The sequence below is a fragment of the Myodes glareolus genome, chromosome 8 (genome assembly GCF_982192425.1).
Source record: "Myodes glareolus chromosome 8, mMyoGla1.1, whole genome shotgun sequence".
NCBI lineage: Eukaryota > Metazoa > Chordata > Mammalia > Rodentia > Cricetidae > Myodes > Myodes glareolus.
This window is the reverse complement of record NC_142033.1, coordinates 41,145,645-41,165,772: the sequence shown is the minus strand read 5'-3', so window position 1 is coordinate 41,165,772 and position 20,128 is coordinate 41,145,645. Positions and strand designations below refer to the sequence as shown.

General features: G+C 45.9%; 1 protein-coding gene across 5 annotated transcripts in view; it reads right to left on the bottom strand.

Moving 5' to 3' along the window:
* Nucleotides 1-20,128, bottom strand: part of Rbm47 (RNA binding motif protein 47) — a 148,567-nt gene that overhangs the window by 89,570 nt on the left and 38,869 nt on the right. The window contains exon 2 of one of the 5 annotated variants that reach the window (XM_087908996.1): nt 10,823-10,898. The exons of the other annotated variants lie outside the window; for them this stretch is intronic. The gene's annotated coding sequence lies outside the window, so the exon portion shown is untranslated. The remainder of the gene's footprint in view (nt 1-10,822; nt 10,899-20,128) is intronic. 5 annotated transcript variants of the gene reach the window in all.

The following is a 20,128-nucleotide window of genomic DNA, read 5'->3' as shown; positions in this document are numbered from 1 at the left end:
AGACTCCGGCTTAAAACAAAACAAAATAAATAGACACACAAATGGGGAATGGGTGGGAAGGAAGGAAGGAGGGCTAAATTGCTCATCTTTCTGAAAAATGCATCCTAAACAAACTACACACACACACACACACACACACACACACACACACACACAAAATACCCCAAATAAAAGGTCTCGCGCCCGTAGCCTAGGCTGGCCTTGAATTGGCTATGTGGCTGAAGCTTGCCTTGAAGCCCTGATCCTCACGCCTCTACCTCCCAAGTACCAAGATAATAGGTGTGCCTCACCATGCCCAGCTGAACACTTTTTAAAAACGTGTGGCCGGTGCTCAGGGAAGCCAGAGAGGAGGTCAGATGCCCTGAGACTGGAGTTACAAGTGGTTTTAAGCCCACATGCAAGTGTGGAGAATCGAACCCAGATCCTCTGGAAGAGCAGCCAGATGTCTTCATCTAGCCAGGCCCTTGACAACTGTTTAATTATACGGAAAATGTCACTGAGGGCAATAGCACAGACTGCACGCAATCCCAGCGATGGGGGAGGGGAGGAGCTGAAGCAGAGGGCCCTGAGTGGGAGGCCAGTTTCAAAAGGGAAGAACTGGTAAGAGGGCTCAGAACCCTCTTGCTGTGCCAGACCGAAGACCTCGTTTGGATTCCCAGAGCCCATGATGGAAGGAGAACCCCTGAGTGCCATCCACTGACTGTCACGAGCCTGTTGGCACCCACACATGGAGGTGTGAGTCACCATGCTGGCTTCTCACTACTCTTTTTAGAGAGTCTGTCCTCAGTGGTTAAGGGCGCTGGCTGCTCTTCCAGAGGTCCTGAGTTCAATTCCCAACCACATGGTGACTCACGACAATCCATAATGAGATCTGGTGCCCTCTTCTGGTGTGTAGGCATCCATGCCTGCAGAATACTGTATACATAATAAATAAATCTCTTTTTAAAAAATTAAAAGAGCCTGTCAATACACCCTGCGCTCTGTTCCTTCCCACTCTTCTCTTGTCTTCTTACATTGAAATTACCATAAGCATGCATATTCATTTTAGCTTGTTTAGTATCTATCTGCCTCACCTCCGAAGCGGAGTCTACCTAGTCAACACTTAACATTTGAGAAGTGAAACACTCTCACTTGATCAGATATCAATCCTTTAATCAAATTAGTTTCAACAGCACCCTCAAGTCCTTCCTTTGGTCTACCTCAGGTCCTTCCTCTGATAACAAAAGCTCATGTATTTCTCAAATCCCAGAGTGACCACGGTAGGTGAGCAACCTCTGCAAGCAAGTCTCTGAGACCAGAGGCCAGTGGGGGCCTTTTGTTCTGCCGCTGAGAAAGCAGGTGTATGAGGGATCCGGTGTCTGTGAGTTCACACAGAAACAATGGATTCCAGAGAACTGTTCCAACAGCTTAGGGGTTCATTTCTGAGCAGGCGCAGTGGCACACAATACAGTCCATGGGAGACTCAGCTGGGAGAAGCGCAGAGTTGGAGGCCGGGCTTCGTGTCAAAAAAAAAAAAAGGGGGGGGGTCTCTCTGAAGCCCAAGGACCAGAAATGTTTATGGCACACACACAAAAAAATTATCTCAGAAATGTGCTAAGGGACCTCAGTCCCACCTTGAGTGTCCCATGATCCATCTTATTTTATCACCATCCCAGAGGTGACAGCTGACAATCTTGCAGCCACACCCAGACATCCCTTCCTGTCTCCTTCCCTCTTTGTTACTGATGAGTGCTGATACGTGTTTTATTCTTCTGGGACAACGTTGCTCAGTTGTGGCCAAGACTGCCTTCTAACTTGATGTGTATGTAGCAAGAGGATCTTTAATTCCTGATCCTTCTGCCTCAATTGCCCAAGAGCTGAGGTTGCAGGCCAAAACTGTCAAATCCAGCTTGAGACCTCCTTCTTTTAAAGAGCCACTTGACAACTTTTCGGGCACAATAGTGTATGTGGGTGTTGGTTGGAGTCTGGTATGATCCACATAGCCCCACACTGAAAGGACTTGGGGAAATGCCAAGTGTTGTGATACATGCCTGTAATCCCAGCACTTAGGAGGTGGAGACAGGAGGATGGAGAGTCTAGAGAAGAGTTAGAAAGCCTTGGGTCAAAAGAAAGGGAGGGAGGAATAGAGGAGAGAAGGGAGAGAAGAGGCCAGAGGGGAAATGGTTTCCACTGCTGCCCAGTATGTAGAGAAACGCCAGTTTGGAACTCATCTTTGATTTTTTTTTCATTTCTATCCCCTAAGCTAATCATTTGTAGAAATGAAAGACGCTGTTCTGTCCTGTCCCTTTAAGAGACAAGCCCCACCCACTACCCCCACTGCCTAGACAGGCAGATCTTCCTTCCTGCTTCCAGTCTGAGTCTCTTTCCTCCCCCTCTCTCTCCTGAAGAGGCAGCTACTGCCTCCCCTTCCCCTTCTCTGCCTCTCTCTGCTCTTCTCCCTTCTCCCCTTCCCTCTTTCCCCCTCACTTCTTAACTGAGAGTCAGGTCAGGTGACCAAGTTCCGCCATCTTTACTGAGGTATTCCCTGCCTGGTCCCCAAGTGCTATCTCTGCTACACGTGTGTTTTACACAGTGGCATGCCTTTGTTAGGGCCACCAAGAGTATCCACTTTGCCCAGTTCCTGTTCGCTGTGTCTGTGTATACATGTAACTTAAATATACCTATGTTTGCTGTTAAATATTATAATTGTCTGTTCATTGTATCTCATTCCAGACGACAAAGCAGTAAGCCTCATGTTTTAAACTGGTATGTACTTTTAAGTCTCTTACAAAAAAAAACCCATTATATATGTAATCCAACTCTGATTTAAAATGGGTTAAGCTGTTCTCTACTATTGTCAGTTCTGCCATTAACCTTCTGTTGCAAGCAGTTTTTTCTTCTTTCTGTCTTTTTAGGAGTGTAAATCTTACCTGTTAATTTGAGAGCCAATGCGGTCAAGCTCAGACCCAGCTCTCCAGGAAGATTCTATACTGCAGTTAAAATTCATCTATACCTGGCAAACAGCCTTCAACTGCTCAGAGATCTGGGAAATATGGCATTTAAGTATTTAATTATTAAAACTTTTCATAACAAGAAGAGACAGGTTGGCTTCTAGTAGCTCCTAGTTCCTCCAAAGAAGACAGAAGACAAATGGGCACAAAACAGCATTCATCCACAATTTTTTTTCAACGGCCAAGCACTGACCACTGGGAAAAACTGCCTTTCATCTAAACTGAAGATCTCCAGACAGTGGACAGAATCGCTGGAATCAACAGCCTAGCTGCTCAGGTCAAGGTAGGCTTATCTTCCTACAGATTTCTTAGCTCAGAGGATCTTCTGGAGCCTGGCAGGCCCTACGACAAACAGCAAAAGGCAAATTCAATCCTCATGAATTCAAATTCAACGACCATGGAGTACCCTGAGGAGTAGCTCTAGGTGCCAACCAAGTAAGTTCTCTGTTGTTTTTTAATCAATAACTCCTCTAGTAAAATTTTATCCTTCTCAAAGATCTCTGATGCAGTTTGACAGTTGAGAGGTTTTGTCAGTTTAAAAGGACAACCTCACTAAACAAATTTCAGTAAAACACAAATACAAGTTATTAAGGTGTGTACCTGCAAGTTATAAAGGTGTGAGGACAAATACAAGTTATCAAATTTCTGTCTCATGCTGCTTTCCATAGTCTTAAAAATACTTTTCATTGTGCAAAAACATCTGTCACAGTCATTCTGACATAAATATGATACTGTTTATATAATGCATATGTTTAAAACTTAAGTTTTGACAAATCCAAAAATTCTTGTGAGTTCCAGGGAGTCTAATTAAAGGATCCACCTTAAACAGGTCAGATACACTCCTCTCAATTCCCTGGTCCTACAAAAATTTTTTCCTAAGCTTAACTTTGTCCTCTGTTCTGCCAGTACCTTAAACAGTTGTAAGAGACACCAGACAGTTCCATACCACAAACACCGGACCGGAGCAAACCAGAGCAAACCACGATGTGACCAGCACCCAGCTTTCTCAGGTTCTCCCCTCAAGACGACACCCACAAATAAGCAGAAAGAAGTCTTGAGAATCTGCTGTTCCAATTCCTTTAACCTGTTGTGCCTAACCTCCCGCCTTTTTATTATAAAAAAAAAAGAGATGGGAATGTAATGGTCTGTCCTGTCCTTTTAAGAGACGAGCCCCGCCCACTCCCTCCCACGTCCCACTGAGGCAGACAGATCTTCCTTCCTACTTCCAGTCTGAGTCTCTTCTCTTCCTTTCCGTTTTTCTTTCGAAGAGGCAGCTTCTGTCTCGTTCCCTCTCCCTACTTCTCCCCTTCCCCCACTCTTTATTTCTCTCTGCCTCTCTCTCTGCTCTTCTCCCTTCTCCCTTTCCCCTCCATAACCCGCTAAATAAATATCCAACCACACTCTGCATGGCGTGCCTATCCATCTGTCTCTCACCTGCCACGTGGCTCCCTGCCTGGAATCTGGTGCCCCTCATGATCTGGGGTCACTCGGGGAACCGCTGCATTTTACCACCACAGCGCCTTGTGGCCCGCTGCTCACTGCAGCCACTTGGGGACCTGGGGTGTTTTACTTTTACCATAACAGGGTCAGCAGCAGTTTATTTCACCAGTAGCTAAAGCTAACTCACCTCCTCCAGTCTTACTCAGCCAAATGCCAATTGCTCAAAGGAGCCCTTTCCTCCCAGCCTGAATTGGGTACTCCTCCCACTTCTCCCACCCCCCTTTTCTCACCCCGCTTCTTCAGCCCCATGTTGCTAATAAACCCTTCTCACAGTACTTATGATTGCAATTAAATACTGGCCAAGGTCAGTTGGTGCTCGGCTGTCCGCAGCTGTGGCCTCCACAGAATCAGGGTTATCGTCTCTGTTCACCTTGGCATCCCTGCTGGGATGGCACAGGACACAACCTAGTAGCTCAATAAAATCACAAGAGAGACTCAGCCGAGAATAAAAAGTCATGGCCACAGTGGGAAGGAGGATGACCACCTGACCCGGGTGGAACATTCTTGGCCATACGGAAGGCCGCTAAGTCAGCACGCTAGAGAGTCTTACCCATCTGTGTTAGTCTTACCACCATACACAACAGCCAAATGGACTCAGCCTAGATATCCAGCCCCAGGCAAATGGATCAAGAAAAGGACCTACATAGACGCAATGGAGAAAGAACCGACAAATGCCATTTGCAGAAGAGTGGATGAAACTCAAGATAACGATGTTCATTAAAATAAGCTAGATACAAAGACAAATACTTCATTTTTTAATGATATTTATGTAACATGCAAGCAAAAACAGAACTATTTCGGGAAAGAGAGGGTGTAGTGATATCTTTTTTGTATTTTAACAAATAAAACTCATCTGAAGATCAGAGTGTGATGCTAAGCCACTAGAGGCCAGGGAGTGGTGACACACACCTTTAATCCTGGGACTTGGGGGAGGGAGACGGAGGCAGAGGAGTTCAAGGCCACCTGAGCTAGACTTGATTCAGAAATAGATCCAGGTGGTGGTGGCTCATACCTTTAAATCTCAGAGTTTGGAAGTTACACACCTTTAAATCCCAGGACAAGGGAGGTGGAGACAGGAGTGGTATGACTGGGTGGAGGGAGGAATATAAAGGGGAAGCGACAGGAACTCGCTGGAGTGTGGAGTCCGAGGTTTGGTGGAGACACAGTGCAGTCTAAGCAGTCTGAGGAGTCCCCTTCAGTCTGAGCATTGGTCGATGTAAAAGGTCTCTCTAGGGGCTTACTGCTCTGCTTCTTTGGTCTTCAGCTTTAACATCTATATCTGATTTGGGGTTTTGATTACTCATGCTACAAAAGGGGGGCTGTGGGCAGAATATGAGCAAAGAACAACGGCACGTATGTAAGAAAATGATGCCAGGCATGGTGATGCATCCCTCTGATGCTGGCATTTGAGAAGTAGAGGCAAGAAGATCAAGAGTTCAAGTCCAGCCTGGGCAGGATGAGATTCTATCTACAGAAAGGAAAAGGAACACTGTTTTGGACACCAAAGACAAAAGAAAACTAAAAAGGAAAATGAAAACAGAAATTGTACCATAAAATTTAATTGCAATAATCTAAAAAAAAGCAAAAAGAAGAAGGAAAGCCAGGTGTTGGGCCAGTGCTTACTCAGGGGCCCCACAAACATCTCCCACTTCGGAACCATAGAGGCTGTGCCCAGACAATCCTATTTGGCAGTTCACCATGGGCAACCAGAACCAAGGCAGACAAAGTCCTGACTCAGCAAAATTCATCTGAGGTTCATTGACTATCACCCCATCATCTTGCAGGGCCCCACCCAAATCGGGAAGATGTGGTAGCATGAGGGGGGGAGGGGTGTGGTCTTCGAAGTCAGCATTTACTGGAAGAAAGAACGCTTGCCTGTGATTCCTCAGTTCCCAGTTCCGTCTGATGGCACAAAATAGGCCCCAAGCTGATGCCCGTGCACAACAAACCAAAACTAAATAATCTTAAAATTAAAAAACAAAAACAACTACAACAAAAACCACATGGTTAAGACTATCTTGATGTTTACCTTTCTTTCCCCTTCCAAATTACTTGTCATTGGACAGCCATGAGAATCAGGTCTGTGAACTCACTCCCAGCCACCCACCCACTTTGGGAACATTATCCACCTAGTAGCTCTCAACTACACACTTACTTCGGGAACGTTGCCTTCGCTCTGATTTCCCTCCAGACTCTCAAGAGAGGCACACAGTTGAGACCATGATGAGTCAGCCAAAATGCTGTTGGCCAAACACCCGGAGCCCTCATAGTTTGCACAATCCCCAGGAATTTCCTAACAGGATCGGAATCTGACAGAAATTTCAGCAACATAAGACAATCTGGATTCACCACATGGAAAACGCAGGGCCAGGCTCAGGATGTAGCTCCGACTACAGAGTGCTGGAAGTCCTGGATTCTAACTCCAGCACTACATAGCACCTAGTGAGAGGGCGCATAGTGGTGAGCCCAAGGGTAGCTTGGATATGTATATGTCCAAAAGAAAAAGGAAAAGGAGGAGGAAGGGAGAAGGAAGAGGAGGAAGGAAGGGGAAGTGCAGAACCCTACACTCCCTCTAAATGCATTCAGAGCTTCCTATGATAAACATTTAAAATACAAGAGCAACGCAGCCAGGCATGGTAGCTCAGGCCTCGTTCTAGCACGAAGCGGCCTGAGGAAGGATGAACTGCAGTTGAAGTCAGCCTGGGCTAAACAAGACGGAAACGTGGGGGTTCTGCGCTGCAGTTGCCTCCCACTTTCTCCAAGTACAGAAGTTTCTGGAGACTGAAGACACACACGGCCTGGGACTCCTGTCTTCTCACCAGTAAAACTCCACCCACCCTCGACATGCTCCACGTAGAAAGTGAGCTAACCAGAACGCGGAACGCAACACGCTTCTGGACGGTGAGCGGCTGGCTCTCCCTGTTCTCCCAGTCAACCTGATGGCACAGTACAGTAGTCTAGTGTGTGTGTCTGAGTGCACATGTGTTTGCATATGGGCAAAGCCGGCGGCCAATGCTGAGTACCATTCCTCCGTCCCTCCAGCGAGAGACCCTGTCTCTCAATGGAGTTCACTGGTTCAGGTAGATAGGCTGGTTGGCCAGTGAACCAAGAATCTGCCTATCTCTGTCCCTTTACCTCCCAGGGCACACGGGTCAGAGGCACATGCCATCATGCTTGGCTCTTTTTCATGTGAGTTCAAGGGACACTTTACGGACAGAGCCATCTCCCAAGCCAGCACTGAGCGTATCTATGAGCTGTTCCCTGAGGAAAAGGAGAAATAGGATCCTTTTTATTTTATTTATTTATTTTTTGGTTTTTCAAGGGAGGGTTTTCTGGTTGCCCTGGAACTCACTTTGTAGACCAGGCTAGCCTCAAAGTCAGTGATCCGCCTGCCTCTGCCTCCTGAGTGCTAGGACTAAAGGTGTGCACCACCACTGGCCTGGCGGGATTCCTTATTTTAAGAGAATCGAATAATGTCAGAAATGTCTAAAAGCTGCCGACGTCTAGGAATCCCTTTTTATCAAAGCAATAAATAAACAAAAAACAAATAAACTCATTTCTTCTGCTCCACAACACACCCAATCACACGTTTTAACATTTCTTAAATAAGCCATGTGTTTGTTTATTCATTTTAAAAGTTATCATTAAATCACCAGCGTGTTTGATACTCTGTAACCAAGCCCCTTGAAATATAATCTGCAAAATGTACCATATTTAAAGATAGGCTAAATCAGTAGGAAGGTCACCTTGCCTACCTGGCCCGAGGACCAGAGGTAAAGGAGAGCGATCAGACTGGGATTAAGGTGACTAAAGAAAAAATGGGAAGACCCAACCTGAGAAGCAGAACAGGGGACAGGAGGGTGGCCTGCGGGAACAAGAACAGGAGAAGTCTCCAGGAGGCTCCATGCCCCAAACCAGATCCCTCTACTGTGAACTAGGGGGTTAGCTCAGGCTACTGAAGCAGGAGCAATTACAATACAGGTCCCCTCTCCTTCCCAGGATTAATTCTGTTTTCACCCAGTAGGATTCTTGGCTCTTCCCATCTCTCTTAGTCAGGATTACTATTGCTGTGATAAGACACCATCACCAAAAGCAACTTGGAGATGAAAGGGTTTATTTGACTTACATATCTGGAAAACAGTCCATTGAGGGAAGCCAATGCAGAACTCTAACTGGGCAGGAACCTGAAGAAAGAAGCTAACGCCATGAAGGGGTGCTGCTTATTGGTTTGTACATCAAGATATGCTCAGTCTGTTTTATTTATTTATTATTTTTTTTGAGACAGGGTTTCTCTATGTAACTAACAGCCCTGGCTGTCCTAGAACTAGCTCTTAATAGACTAGCCTGGCTTCAAACTCACAGAGATCCGCCTGCCTCTGCCTCCCTAGTGCTGGGATTAAAGGTGCGCACCACCACCGCCAAGTGAGATCTGGTAATCAAAGTAATAAAAGCAAAACACAACCCACTAACTAAAGGCACAGAACCTCAAATCCTGCCTCACTGATACTTCATATGACACAGGATTTTGGAAGCTCAATTAGCGTCAGGGAGCCATGTTGAATGCTGATAACTAAATACTAAGCCATCCTCAGTGCAATGGGTACTTAGTGAAGCCATGTGCAGTGTTTTTTCCCAGCGGCTCAGCTCAGGTCTTTCCCAGTCGGAGTCTGCAGATAAGCTTACACACAATGCACTGTTTTCCAGGTAATAGGCACAGATGCACACACCTTGTCCATAAACGGTGTCCTTCCTCTGCGTGACTACTACTTCCTAGAAACTTGCAAAAACATTTGGAACTGCTAAAACACAATGTTTTCCTGGCAGAAATGACAGCTGTGAAGAACTCACCCTGAGCAACTAGAGCTGACCCAGAAGGCGCAAGGACAACTGGACAGCTAGACTTAGCCAAGGGGCTGGAGTCATGACTCAGTGGCGTGTGAGCCCCAGTGCCATAGTAAAAACAAACACAAGAATAAGTAAAACCGATTCAGAATGAGCCATCCACACTACAGCCTTTTTTAAAACCATAGATACACTTTAGTGTGGCCGACAACCTTTAAGTTGCTCATCATCCAACCTAAGTGACTTCATAGAAATTGAATTCAACTTAAGTGACATCATAGAAATTGGTTTTTTCTTTCCTTTTTTAAAATTTTTTCTTAAATTTTTATTTATTTATTTATTTATTTTTGCTTTTTGAGACAGGGTTTCTCTTGGTAGCCTTGGCGGTCCTGGAACTCACTCTGTAGAGCAGTCTGGCCCTGAACGCATAGAGATCCTCCTGCCTCTGCGGCCTGCCTTTACCTCCCCAGTACTCACCAGGTCCTTTTTTCTTTTCTTTCTGTTTAAAAAAGGGGGGGGGCAGACACGGTGTAATCTCTGTGAGTTGAAGATCACCCTAGACTGTGTAGGAAGTTCCAGGCCTATGTAGAAAGATGCTGTCTCAAAACAAAAAGTGTGTGTGTGTGTATGTATGTGTGTGTGTGTGTGTGTGTGTAGTACTGTATTATTCATGGTGTGTATACTTGTGACTACGGGTATGTGTGCAGACATCTTTCCTCCCATCTCTGTCCACCTCCAAGGCTACCTCTTAAAACTGAAAAAGAAAGAACAGAACAGCAAGGACAAGCCCTTCAAAAGCGTGTGAACAAACTGCCCAGACTAGTGGAAAGCTGTGAACCTCTACCACGCAGAGGTCCCTTCTTCTGTGGCCTACAGCTAGACCACAGTTCCACATCCCAGCCAGGATTGATTCGATCTTGCTCTAGCAATGTGGCCCATAAGGACTCTGCCCCACACACTCCTCCGGCTGCTGTCTCTGAGCTACACAACAGTCTTCAGACAGACGTAGGCATATTGCATTAAAGGCTGAGTCTGCGTGGTGGTGTGCGCCTGTCATCTAGCACTCAGGAGACTGAGGCAGGAGGATTACAAGTTTGAGGCCATCATGAGATACAGAACAGGATTTCAAAAGAAAGAGTTGAGTATGGTGTGTAGTGACACATCCCTGTTATCCCGCCCAGCACGGCGGAAGCTAGGCTGCTGTAGGGGACACACAGGCAGTACAGGGCAGCAACTGCACAAGAGAACGAGGGGCTTGATATTTTAACAACCAGCTTCACTGTGCCATACACGCAACCGTTTATCAGCCCTCACGAAATATGCAAGAGTTCCAAACAGACCAAGCTCAAATCTTAGTGCTTGTTGCACAAATAAGGACCTATTTCCTGTCCCCACCCAACACCCATGTGAAAATCTAGGGATCCTTGCACATGAACTCTACCCCAGCGCTGTAGTGAGCAGAGGCAGGGGAATCAATGGAGCTTGCTGACCTGAGGCTTCAATGAGACTCACTGCCTCCAGGGGATGCTCCTCTGTGGCCTCCGCCCGTGAGCATGCACACCGCACCTAGAGAGACACACAATATGCAGGAGGCTGCTGCGTACTTACTGAACAGCTCTTCTAGTAGAGTTCAATCCTTCTAGTGATACAAATTACTGCCCAAAACTAGGTCTGTGAGTCAAGTGGGACTCATTCTTGGACCTATGGCAGCTCTGCACTGTGCTAGAAAAACTGCGGCGTCAGCAATAAGACCTTCACTAAGACATTAGTTAGGATCTGTCACCTCCTAGTGTAGGCAAACCATTTAGCCTTTTCGACTAGACCTTCTTTTCCTTCTTTCATCATTTCCCTCCCTCCTTCCTTCTTTATTTCTTCCTTCCTTCCTTCTTTCCTTCCTTCCTTCCTTTCTTTCTTTCTTTCTTTCTTTCCCTCTTTCCTGCATATTGAAATAGCTGAATTTATACCAGAGGATACAGAATTGACTTTATTATTTATCCAGGTTCAATATATAATCAGGAATAGGCATCATCCCATATACACAATACATATCCTATTCCATACAGGTCTGCCAGGTCCTGTAGCACAAGGTAATGCAAGAAATCGATCAACTTTTGTTTAGAAATGTGCTGAAGGCCTCATAATTTCATAAATAGAATCACGTCAATAACAAAGACTTAAAAATGGACTTTCCCATCACATAGCAACAAGCCAAGGAAATGATAAGGCTACTCGATCCTCACACAACTGAATGCCACTGCCTGGTCCGTAAGGCTGACCAGTGGGACTGTTTTACTCTCTGATCTTCAGGCAAGCTTTATTTATTAAAATACACATGAAATATCACCACACCTTCTTTTCTTTCTATTTTTACATTTTTATTTTTTGAGACAGAGTTTCGCTCTGTATCCCTGGCTATTCTGGATCTCACTCTATAAGCCAGACTGGCTTTGAACTCAGACATCCACCTGCCTCTTCCTCCCCAATGCTGGGATTAATGCGTGAGTCACCATGCTCAGTTCTGTACTTGATTTCTTTCAATGAGTGATCACGGTACTTCTGAGTTAGCAAACCTTAATGAAGATTTGCTGGAAGAATGAAGAAATTACTAGTGGGCAAAAGAAAAACTAACAAAACAAATAATTCTTCCAAACAGCTGCCTCAGATGAGTTCTGCTTTCTCCTTGTGCCCAGGTTCTTATAATTGGAGTTTATTATAACAAAGATGTAAATGTTGTAAAGAGAAATTATCTTCAGTGCTTAAAAAAAGAAAGAATATTTAAGAATATTAAAAATTGTAAAAGAGGGTTGAAGAGATGGCTCAGACATTAAAAGCACTGGCTGCCCTTCCATAAGACCAGGGTTCAATTCCTGGTACCCACATAACAGCTCCCAATTGTCTAGGACTCCATTTCCAAGGGGATCTGACACTCTCTTCTGGCCTCTCACACACTTAGCGCACATACGTATAGACAAAATAGTTACGCACACACAAAAAAGTAACACAATAAATAAGCAAAAGCTTCTTGCAAAAAATGGAAAAGTTTACAGAAATATGGATTCTTGTTTCTGTAAAACATCAAAATATTATTGGACATTTTGGGCTTAAAATGCTCATTTGTTTAGAGCTAAATGGCAGGTCAGATGACTCATCACAAGCTGAGAGCAACCGAAGAGCAGGGCTTAGAATGTTTGTCACATAAATGAGAAAGACGGTAGTGACCACGCAAGGTAGACAAATCAGGTTGTTCTATTAGGTTTGGGGGACTTAGGATGTTCTTCAAGAGTAGAAGAAACTAACATAATTTTTTTTTACTTAAAAGATAAACTCATTATTTCAGAAATGGCCTGAGCAAAACTAACACCATGAAAGGAAGTGAAAATTCTAATAAGAAGATCAAGTTTAATTACAGTTTTTCTAAGAAAGAAGGATGTTTGATTAGAGGGGAACTAAGGACACAAACAGGAAAGTTAAATGAAGGAATTCAGGTTAATAATAAACCTAACCAAAACAACAATAACAACAAAAAGCACCCACAGTGGAATGAATCCCCCCAGACGGCTATAGACAAACCTGTGTTCTGTAGTCTTTTTTTTTTTTTTGTAAGTAATCATAAGGTCATAAAGAGAAGACAGGTTTGAAACAGGAACAGAAGGAACAAAATTCAAGGAGTAAAATCTGAGGCTGAAGACTCAGTTCTTTCCCAAACTGAGAGATCCCTGTGGGTCTCAGAGAGCTGGAAGTCACCAGGAAGTCACAGAGGACTCCAGGAAGCTACTTGGTGTTGCCTCTGAAGACATTTTTGGTGGTGGTGGTGGTGGTGGTGGCGGCGGCGGCAATGAGTGGGGCTCCAGACAACCCTCCAGACAATCCCAAAAGTCAGTTGTGCCCTGCTGAGACTGAAGGAGCCCCACAGAGATGTTCACAGGGGGAACATTCTGCCAGAGCTACCTGCAAAGAGGCAAGTGCAACCCAGCCTGAGGATTTCAGTGGACAATGACTTTGTCGCTAACCCCCCTCAGATCACTTGGATCAGGGCTCCTTTGTGTCCAAGGGCCAATCCAAACTAGCTGCCCAGGGACTGTTACGGTTTGCGCCGAAGAGACACACGAAGCCTTTGGTCACATGAAGAGACACCCCTAGTTCCTAGCTGGTTTTCTCTGTGCTTCTCTCACGGTACCAAAGCTCCTGAAGTCCTGCCCCAAGAGGGAAAGGGACAGCTGAGCTCTCAGATGCCATCGGAGCTAGAACAGGACAGAGTGGTTGTCTCCCCGACCAACAAGCCCTGGGAGGGGTGCTGTGCCCCTGGGAGGGGTGCTGTGCCTCTGGGAGGGGTGCTGTGCCCCTGGGAAGGGTGCTGTGCCCCTGGGAAGGGTGCTGTGCCCCTGGGAAGGGTTTGTGCCCCAATAGTTTATCTTGCTAGGCTCCCCCAGGGCTCGAGAAGAAGGGCAGGGAAGAGGGACCTGCTGCTAGGCTGAACCTCCTAGAGAATGTGCAGCTATAAGCAGGGGATGGATTCCTTCAGGAAGTTCAGGCCTTAATTTGTAGATCTCTCTTTTTCCTAGATTACATCCTTAGTTTGTTTCTTATTAATACAAAACTTTCTCAGGCCTCTCTGTCCTCTGACATAATAAGTCAGAATGATAACCATAACAACATAATAAATAGGAAGACATTTCCCAAATGGTAAAGTACCCCTAACTGTCAATATAGTAATGTAATGAGAACCGGATATCTTTGAGGCTAGCAATTATCTGATTTATTCAACTTATTTTGCTGACGTTGGGAGGGAATTCAGGGCCTGGAGCTACAACCTCAGCCCGAACCTCATTTTGCTATACATTTGTGGTTACTGTGGGACAGGCATTAGTACCCATGTTTGGAGTGTGTGATCACATAATATCCGCATGAAGGGGCTAGGAGAGTGGTTCATCAAGGAAAGAGCAGAAGGTGGGCCACCTGAGTTTAATCCCCAGAGCCCTCCAACACCACGCGTGTGCAATAGCACATGTGCCCACATGCACACGCAGTAGTAATAATAATAATAACTAAGAAGTCTTATTCCTACTAGGTAACACTGTGCCCATTTTACAGAAGGAGAAACTAAGGCAAGCCACCATGAAATGAGCTCTCCCAGGGTCAGAGAATCGGCGGCTATTAGGTTCAGACAGTCTACCCTAGGTTTCTTCTACCCAGGAGAAAAACAGCAGTTGCTCAAGTGAACGCCCCTGGAAAGGCCATGAACTGCTGACTCCCGGCCTAGCTAGTGCACACTTGGTGGCCTGAGGGTCACGTGATAGGGAAGCAGACTGGAGTGGACCACTCATGAACACATGATTGCTCAGTTCCTTAAGGGCTGGCTCGCTTCTGGAAACAGCTTCCTAGAGCAGAGCTGAGCCAGGGACCCAGAGGCGGCTCCAGTTCTGGGAAAGAGAGGAGGCCCGTTCTCCCTCTGAGCCAGGGACCCACAGCGGCTCCAGTTCTGGGGAAGAGAGGAGGCCCGTTCTCCCTGGTTTCTGAGCCCACATGCAGCTCCCTGCATGCCCTGAGCAAAGCCAAGCTGCTGTTACTTCCTCTAATAAGCGCTGCTCACGAGGGTTCTCCTCAACAGCTGTGAGCACACGCAGCATCCCGTGGCCCTGGAGATAATCACAGTGAGACCAGGCTCTAGAAAACAGCCTGGGGACAGTGCGATGACAGAAAATGGCTTTGTATTTACTTACTCAATTACCCACCCACCCATCCAGTCATTTCTTTTTTTTTCTTTTTTCGTTTTCTTTTCTTTTCTTTTTTTTTTTAGACAGGTTATCACTATAAACCCTAGCTTGGAGAAGAGCAGGTTGGCCTCAAACTCAGAGATCTGCCTGCCTCTGCCTCCAGGACATTAAAGGTGTGCACCACCACACAGGGCTGGTCTCAATTAGTGGAAGTCTTGTTTTCAAGAGCTGGGTGTGCTTGTGCATGCCTTTAATTCCATCTTGGTCTATGCAGGGGAGTTCTAAGAAAGACCTGGCTGGACAGTGAAATCCCATCGCAAATATTTTAAAAGTCTATTTTTTCTTTCCTCGTCTTCATTTCTTTTCTTTTCTTTTCTTTTTTCCTTGTTATTTTATTTTATTTTTGTATTTCAGACTCTTTTTTTTAAAATAGTTACTAAACCCATGCTTTAAAAAAAAAAAACTGCAGTCAGATTTTTTAAAAAAGTCTTCCCACCAAGTTTCAAACTCTGCATTCGTCTCCTCCATAGCCCCATGGGCACCAAATGAAGATGAGACAGAGTGAGGTGCTACATGAAGAGACCAGACAGGCTTGTGGGGGCCTACATCCTGGAGCTTAGCCGATTTCTGTAGCCTGCAAGGCCTCCTTCTGCCTGCCTGTCTACTTCATTCACTTCAATCACCTTAAGATTTTCTTCCCACATCCTTAGCTGGTATAGCAATTTCAATTACTCTGCCCTTACGCCTGCAGACTTACCTTCTGGGAGCCTGTTCTGTCTCTCACCCTCACATCAGGGTTCTCCGTGCCCTGGTTCCTCCTCAGGCTTTGACAGGACACAAAAAGCTTAGGAAGGAACCTGGTGGTGGCGCGCACCATTTATCCCAGCACTTGGGGAGCAGAGGCAGGCATAACCCTGTGAGTTAAAGCCACTTTGATCTACACAGTGAGTTCCACACCAACCAAAGCTACTAATAAGACCCTGCCTCAGAATTTAAATGTCTCTCTTAGCAAAATGTCTGGCGCACAGTAGATGCTCAAAACATAATAACTGGATTTCAGTTATTATTTCAATAACTAAATCAAATTGCAATTCTAAATCAAATAGACAGGATAGTGGTGCATGCTATAATCCCAGCTCTTGAGAGGCGTAAAGCAGGAGGATCGCTGTGAGTTGGGGGCTAGCCTGGGCTGCATAGATCCTGACTCAAAATAAAAGGGGGGATGGGGTGGAATCATGCCCTACATTAGATGTAGAAGCTACTAGTTCAGATTCTCTATGCAGGTAAAATTCTGCGTATAAGTTGTTAAAATTGTGTCCCTTAAGGGAGACCTAGCTTCTCTTACTTAGGACGCCTGAGGAAAATTCACACACACACCCCTTCTCACACCAGAGCAACCCCACTCCCATGCATTGAGCCACATTGCCAAGGAACTCAGGCAGTAATCTGCAAAACATTCCTCCCTGGTGGTCTTTCTCTGCGGCAGTCTTCCCAGCCATCTTGGAGCAATGGCTCCATTGGAAAGAGGACTTAGGGGAATTATTGGCCAACAGAGCTCGAAACACTTTCTCCCAAACTGATCATTCCATATAAAAAAAAAAATAGTACTCAAAATCCAATACATATCATTTTTTGAACCCAGAAATGCTTTTAGAAGATTCCGAAATTCTAATTCAATCTAACTTCAGTGTAGCAATGGCACTGACTTCTGACCAAGTCATCTTGCTACTGAACTTAGTTTAAAGGACAAAGTCACAGGATGCCACTCCATATGGACTTGCTAAATGTACTTCCTAGTATTTTACAAAACAAACAAGGAACAGTGACTGTTAGGATTGGCCAGATGATTCAGCAGGTAAAGGCTCTTGCCTCCAAGTCTGAAAACCTGAATTCAATTCCTGGGACCCACACTGTTAGTAACCAGGCAAACCTTGGCCCTGTCCCTTGGGAACCCGGCACAGTGCGTCATGCCCTGTGCCCTGTGTCACGCCTCCCTGCATGGCAGACAGTACCCTGTCCCTTTAAGAGACAAGCCCACCTACTCCCGCTCTCTCCCACTTCTGCCATTTTCTCTGAGGACACAGCTTTCTGCGTCTTTCTCTCTCTCCTCTCTCTCTCCCCTTTTCTCTCCCTCTCCTCTACCCTTCTCTCAATAAACTCCACACTCAAGCTCCATCTCTAGGCCCTTTTTGTCTCCTGCCCACAGTCCTCACCCGCCATGGGACCTGCCAAGATCCCACTCACACTGTAATAATAACATTGTGTAGAGAACTGACTGCTGCAAACTGCCCTCTGACTCCCACATGTGTGCCATGATGTCATCGCACACACATGTGTACATAGGTGTACACACAAGCTACCTACATACAAACATGCAAAAAGTTTAATGTAGACTCCACGTGACTTTCTCCGCCCATGTTCCTGATCCAAGTTACTATTGGAACTGTCCTTTTGCTGTAAAGCACAATCATATCAGAGCATATGCAGGCAAAACATCAGTGCACATTAAATAAGCAAATATGTCTTTTTTAAAAAAAGATAATCATATCAAACAAGTGACACTTGTTTCTCCATTTGGAACCTACACTCTATTTTTCTCCTGGCTTCAAAGTTCTGAGAATTCATCAGAACACAAGATAACCTTGTAGACACCAGATAGGAATCCCATGCACCAGGGTTGGCTTAGGTAATCAGGACGGATGCCGCAGAGCAGGCTCACCAACCGTCATCAACAGGCCTACAAGCTCCGGGAGAAGAGGCAGTACAACTGTGAACTGCCTCACTGGCATCCTCTGGCAGGGACATTGTCCTCTCCTGCCCCATCTACATCTCCCACAGCATGACAAAAATAAAAGACTCATCAGGACAGCCTTCAGTTCTGTGTTCCCAACAAAGCAGTCCCACAACCCTGCGTTCAACCCACATTAGGCTGCTGAGGATGGTTCCAGCCTGGGCAATCCTAGACATTGTCTCAAAAAGACTCAGGATGGAGGAGCACGCCTTTAAGCCCAGCATTCAGGAGACAGAGGTAGGTTGATCTCGTGAGTTCTAGGCTAGCTGGGTCTAGGTAGGAGTTCCAGACTATCCCAGGATACACAGTGAGAACCTGTCTTTAAAACACACAGCAAGAAAGTAGAACAGGACTATCAGGAATACTGACGGGAAGATAAGACAAGGTAAAAGAGGGAGATGAATATGATCCGTGCTATAAACTATGTATGGAGACGACATGATACCTCTCTATACAATTCATATATGCAAATAATTTTTAAAGGTCAAAGCAACACACCCAAGGACCATTTATTTTAGGGCATCCCGGACATCTGGGTAGTCCAGGGATGTTCTTATGGAAGGTTAAATCCTTTATCATTGCTAAGGTTTACACAAAACACTAGCTTCAGAATGTGTTACTTAGCAAGCTTCCACACACCATTCAGTTAGGTTCAGAATGGGACACATAGAATGGATCCCTCCCAGGACATTCTAGTCAGGGTTGCAGACACAAAGACACTGTCAGTATGAATCCTGCTCTTTACCGCTCTCCTGTTTATATCAGGTGAGCAGATAAATGGTACAGGTCTGCAGCCAGGGAGGCTAGGACTCCCCACTCCTTGTCCTTCCTTGTAACCTGCAGGCCAATCCCTGCAGAGTCCGTTCTCCTGCCCTGGAGCACACAATGTTGAGTCAGTGGAGACCCAGATGGAAGAGGCTGGAAGTTTATCCCGTTCCCGCCCTTCTGGTTGACAGCAGGTGGCTGTGTAGCTATTTTTGTTAAGCTCTTTGCTTTTTAGTTTTGTTTCTAAGGGTTTTTTTTTATGCGAATGGAGTCTTGGGGTGTGTTGCACGTGTGTTCTGGTGCCCTCTGAGGCCAGAAGACCAGCGTCGGATTCTCTGGAGCTGGAGTTACAGCCACTGTGAGTCACTTGATGTGGGTACTGAGAACCAGACCCAGGTCCTCTGTTAGAGCAGCAAGTGTTCTTAATCTCCGAGCAATCTCTACAGCCCCTTTGCCGGGTTCTTACCAGTACTTTTCAGCCCTTTCTTGGAGTACCTGGCCTGAGAATTATTTTATTTAGTTCCTACCAATTACCCTGCTTGAGCGTGCGTTTGTTTCTAAGAGTCTGGCACTGGGAACACAGCTTGGGAGTACAGTGTGTGGTGTGTGTTGAGGCTCTGGGTTCCCTCCCCAGCACCACAGAAAGTGAGACAGGGAAGGTGTGGGAGGAGAGAAAAATGGATATTCTCTCTCACATTCAACTTTCCAAAGTAACTAAGCAACCATTGCTCGGAATTATGGAATGCCGCCTTAGTTGAAGGTTGTTCCCCCGAAGCTTTATGTAAGAATCTAATGAGTATCAAACATGTGAGCACACTTGCAAGTACTAGGTACGAGGTGCTGAGCACACAGGAATCCACACTCTGTTGGAGAGTTCTGAGAGCGTGCAGTGGGTTCATGTGTAAATCAGAGCGCTGGCCATGGGACTTCAGACCCAAGGGGAGAAAAAAAAGCAACAATGGATGCCAAAACCCTGGTGCCTCAGCTCCCTTCCCTCATTCTCTCTCTCCACCACGAACACACTGTCGCTCTCATCACCAGCTAGAGTCCTTGCTGCCAGAGAGATCTTTCCCAAACCGAGATTCTGGTGTACCACTCACTATTAGTAAAGCATGGTGGGACCTATCCTCTCTGACCTCTCCAGTCTGTCTCCTGTCAACTTGGCCCTAATTCCTACTTTCACGCCATGACCCCACTCTTCTTAAACATGTTCAAGCTCTTTCAGGCCTTATCTTCTTCCACCTGTGCCCTAGTCACAGTTGGGTCCCAACTCAATCATCAGAACGGTTCGGTACCAACTCATTCATCAGAACGATGAGGTTGTCACATCCTCTGCAGCCTTCTTCTCACCTGCCGGGTAGAGGCCACTGCTGCCTTCCTGTCCCTGCCCACACTGTCCTGCACTCTCTCTCACCACCACTATCTATCTGGGCGCCAGCGACATGTGAGCGCCTCAATTAGACTCCCTTCAGATGAGCCAGTTCCTGGAAGTCGGGAATTTTATTGTTCGTATTTGCATTCCTAGC